Genomic DNA, 5,101 nt, shown 5'->3' with positions numbered 1-5,101 from the left:
TTCAGACGCCCTCTGGCCAGGCACCGGCTGACTGCCTCACAGGCTGTCTGGCCCAGTCCCCAGTGGGATGGGGTCTGCGCCACCTCCACCCACGGATGAGCAGACTGAGGTCCGAGGAGCTGCTCCAGGCTGACCAGTGAAGGATAGGCCCATAGCCACTGCAGGCCTGGCCCAGCGAGCAGAGCCGTTTGTACAATACTAGCAGGTGGGCCCATTTCAAACCAAAAATAAGACAATCTCCAAATAGTCCCTGTGTTTAGACACTCTCTCCATGGCCTGCTGTTCCCACTTTTGTCTCCTCTCAATTTTCCCACAGTCTCCAGCTGGTACCACTGCTGCTCCAGAAGGCGCGAGAGCATCATAGGGAGTGGGGGACATGGGCGTGGGGCGCATTGCTGGGGACAGATGGAGCTGGAGCTGCACAGGGGATAGGCAGGCTGCAGGGTGCACTGCTGGGGGTGACAGCCTTTAAGGAAAAGAGGGTGAGTGACAGGCCTGCTCCCCTGTCTCTGAAGCTCCCAAACCCACAGCTTCCTCTTGCCCAGAGCAGATCTGGCCTGAATTTGAAGCCTCTCAGGGCAGCTGGCCGCAGCCCTGCTTCTCCCACACCTGCCACAGGACCTTTGCCGTCATCCACCTATGGGCCCAAGGGTCAGTCTCACCACAGCACCTCTCCCTCCTGTCCTCTCCCACAAGTAGACTGAGGGCAGCTGCCTCCAGGACATTCTGCTTGATCCCTCCAGCTCCACCCCCCAGGCTGGGTTGACAGATCTCTCCAGCTGGACTAGAAGCTATCCCTCCTCCCTAGCCTCCTCCCTCCCTTCCTTCCTCTTTCCTCCTCTTGTTTCTCGTCTCTCTGGAGAAACCCAGAATCTAGCCTTAGGGGCACATTAATGTCATAGGCTGACAGCGACATTTAAGTCCTCAAATACCCATGACGGCAGGTCTGGAGGCTGCTTCAGCTCTGAGCTCTGTGCTGCAGAAAGGAATGACTGTGTCTTTGCATGAACATGAAATTTGGAGAAAGTGCCAGCCTTCTCCTGGCCCTGGCAGGCGGTGCTCTCTGCCCCACAGTGGCCAGGCCATCCTGCAAAGCCAAGCTCAAGCCATGAGCCCCTCCCCACTTACTGCACCCAGAGGGGCACCGTTCACCGCCACCCACAGCCCAGGCAGGTGAGGACCAAGTGCATAAGCACCTCTGCAAGAGTGTGGCATTGGTGTGAAATTGACTCCCAGGCCAGGGGAAAGACACTCTTGGGAGTTCTCTGCTGAGCCTTGGGAAAGGTCTCAGCCTCCGAAGGCCTGGCTTTCCCATTAGGACATGCCACCTCCGTTGCCTGAGAGCACCTCACCTTCATGCCTCAGATTATTTCCAAAACCTCCTCACCTGTGCCACGTAAGCAGGTGACTGCTGCATCCTGGACATTCACTCTCGGGATTGGGGAGCGGCCACAGCGAGCCGGTGATATGAAGAGCCTCCAGGGTGGGCAGGCACCGGTGTTCCCAGCACGGGATAACAAAAGCCAGCAGAGGCAGAGGTGGGGGTCACGGGCTCCACAGCACACCCAGCTCAGGGGCGAGCCCTCCCAGCAGCCTGGTGGCCACCCAGGTGGCTCCAGCTAGACAACAGGCTAAACGAGCACCAGCTGGGGCCCGCGTTGTGGGAAGGCGGGCACCTCTTTCCCCTCTGGGGTATTGAGGCCCCAGGCACCCCTCCTGCTCCTCCGGGGTCAGAGCTCTGGGGTCACATCCTGCTCCGCCCTCCTGAATGTGGGGTCAGAGCTCTGGGGTCACATCCTGCTCCGCCCTCCTGAATGCGGGGTCAGAGGTCTGGGGTCACATCCTGCTCTGCCCTCCTGATGCGCAGCTGGCGTCCTCAGAGAAGCACTTTCCAACCCAGCGCCTCCTCCCCATCTACAGACAGAGGAAGCTGGATGACAAGGACAATTGATCCCTCCAGCTTCCTTCAACCCAGTGGTTCTGTGGAGTGAGAGGCAGTGAAGAGCCCCTGCTGCTGCCAGCCCTCGGACGGCTCAACACACCTCCCGGCCTCGCTCCTCTCCTGGATATGCCAAAGACCCACAGCTGCTGGGAGCTCTAAGGAGGGACGGCAGGTGCGGTCTCGTACTCAGCAGTGTTATGCACACATGTTTATTTTTAACAGGAATCAAAAGACATTTTCTTTATCCAACTCAAAACTGGCTTTCCTCTCTCATTTGACAGAAATGATTCAGCTGATTCCAAAATAATGATGACTAAGTCCTAGGGAGGGACAGGAGACACAAGTCAGGCCGCACCAGGGCTTCCCCTGCTCTGCCTCGCTCCATCCTGGCCAGCCTTGGGTGGCTGGGTGTGCGATCATCCCTGTCTCAGATACAGGAGAGGCAGCCTCGCAGAGGCGAGACAACGCGCCTGAGCTCACAGTGTGGGCCAGTGCTTGGGGCAAGCACCCCAAAGAGGGTGCCCTGAGCTGGAGGGGGCTGTACACCTTGGCAGCCAAGGTCAGAAAAATTCCACTGTAGTCAGGAGGAAGGGACGCTCGGATGAAAAATGCAACCACAGAGAAAATCTGCAGAGACTGGGGCCGGGTGGGAGAGAGCGGATCCAATCGGATGGCCCCGTGGCTGCGCCTTTCCTTGCATTAATGGATTTTAAAAAGGAGCAATCTGACCCCAGGGTAAGGAAGCAGCGGTTAGCTCTTCTCCTGCCCTCACCCTCCTCAGAGGCGACACCTGCCTGCCAGGTGCTCTCTCGGCCACATGCCTCCCTGTGGTGCCCCGCCGGGGGCTTTCCTCCCTGCTCCCACCCCTGCTGCCTCTGCTCCAGTGTCTGGGTGCAAGTTGCCCTCCAGAGGTGGGGGTGGGGGTGGGGATGGGGATGGGGGTGGGAGTGGGGGTGGGGGTGGGGTAGGCTGGGGAGGTGCAGGGTGTCACGGCCACGGTGTCAGGAAATAAGCCCCATTCCTGCTGCTCAGCGCCTGGCTTCCCACCAAGGCACATCGACGGCTGACCTCGTTTAGAACCAATTTCAGCTTTTTAATAAGCCCTTTGCTTTCCTGCATCTCTCTGATGCCATCAGCCTTTGCAGGCTGTAATTCCCCATCACCTCTGCCACATGAGGCTGGCTTCTGCTGACGTCCTAACCTCGGGCAGTGACAACCCCGAGTGGAGCGACTGTGGTGCAGACCGGAGCTGTGTGAGTGAACAGGCCAGGCCACTCCCCAGCGACAACGGGGCCTGGCCACAGGACAGCACTGTCCTTCGCCTGTGCCTCAGGCTTTTAGGGACCTCCTCTTGGCAGGAAAAATTCAACTATCAAACTGATGGCAGTGCCTAGACCCGACTTGTGATGGGATGGATTGGGAGCTGCTGGGAGACAGTGACTCCGTCCACCACGGAGCCCACTTCAGGGTGGCACAGTCCCCTTGGGGAACTTGGGGCAGCTGGCCTACATCCCTCCTCGTCCTGAGCATAGGGGCTGTGGTATGAAAGTTAAGAGGCACATTCTGGGCTGGGCACAGTGACTCATACCTCTATAATCCCAAGACTTTAGGAGGCAGAGACGGGAGGATTGCTTGAACCCAGGAGTTCGAGATCAGCCTGGGAAACATAGCATGACCCAGTCCCTACTAAAATAAAAATAAAAACAAATTAGCCAGGGATGGTGGCGCAAGACTGTAGTCCCAGCTACTCGGGAGGCTGAGGTGGGAGGATCGCTTGAGCCCGGGAGTTCGAGGCTGCAGTGAGCCATGACTGCACCACTGCACTCCAGCCTGAATGACAGAGAACAACCCTGCCTCAAAACAAACAAACAAAAAGCATATCCTGCCTGAGGAGGCAGCGGTGGCACCATGCCCCTGCACCTGCTCATAAGTGTAGGTGGCCGTGAGAGTTTGAATGCACAGGACATCCCATGGCCTGAGGTGTCCAGGGCCTGGGACAACAAGTAGGGTGGCTACAGTAGGATCAGCATGAGGGCTGGGCCCAGGGCAGGTCACAGAGGTGCCCAGAGCACCACCGAAAGCTTTCCTCAGCTACTGGACCAGAGGCACCCTCTGGCCCTGAAGCCCTGTGCCAAAAGCAAAGGCCACTGATCCCAGAAGGGGTCGGTATCGTGAGCCCCAGTGACACTCCCCTGGAAGCTCCCAGGGAAGCAGAACCCAGGAGTCCATGGCTGGCTCCAGGGCTGGGGCTGCCAGGCCTGCCAGGCCACTCCTGTGTGACCCCAAGCAGCCCCACTGTGAGCAAGTCCTCCACTGTCACTGGCAGGCAGCTGGCCTGGGCAAGACACAGCCTCCCCCACCTCCATCTCTCCTCTGTACACAGGGGTCAGCGAGACGGGGAGGTGGACCCTCACACCTGCATGGCCTGCACCCCCAGCTCTGGGCTCATGCTCACATACTCAGTTTTACACACACACACACACACACACGCGCACACACACACCCCTCCAATAAGTTGGCCTCAATCTTGGGGCTGAGGCCTGCTGGGCCCTGAGGAATCTTGCAGGGAAACCCTTTCTGGGTCCTGCTTCTCCTTTTCTCCATAAGGATGCGTGACTGCTCCTCTCTCTTGAGCAGCTCATGGGGGAGGTGCATGTGCCTGATTTTTGCATTTTCAGCTTTTCTGAAGGGGCCACACTGCCAGGATGGTGGTGGGTCCTGAGGCAGTAGCTCCAGACCACACCCAAGCCACATCATAGCTGTGGGCGCTGGATGGACAGAGAGGCCCTGAAACTTGCTGGCCATGTGACCCACCTGGAGAGTCCCCCACGGCCCTGAGCCTTCTTTCCTCATATGTTAAATGGCCGTCTTGCCCAGGACCGTCACTGGCACTGACTTCTGGCTGCAGAGGCTGGGCCCTGCGTGGCCTGCACCAGCACTCAGGGCTGCTGGTCTTGCCCCCCGCTGGCTCCTGAGGCTGTGGCTCATCTGTCAGTAAGCTCGGTCACCTCAGAGATCCACCAGGTTGACCTACTGTTGACCCAGAATGGGCCGATGCAGTGAGGGCTAGCGAGGCAGCCCCGGGCTGCCCTCACCCGCATCCATCTCGGGGGCTGCTGCTCCCACTGACATCACAGGGTCCAACAGGCAGGGCTCTGG

This window comes from Pongo pygmaeus, chromosome 13 (assembly GCF_028885625.2).
Source record: "Pongo pygmaeus isolate AG05252 chromosome 13, NHGRI_mPonPyg2-v2.0_pri, whole genome shotgun sequence".
Classification (NCBI taxonomy): domain Eukaryota; kingdom Metazoa; phylum Chordata; class Mammalia; order Primates; family Hominidae; genus Pongo; species Pongo pygmaeus.
The sequence above is the reverse complement of the archived record's forward strand: the minus strand, read 5'-3'. Positions refer to the sequence as shown.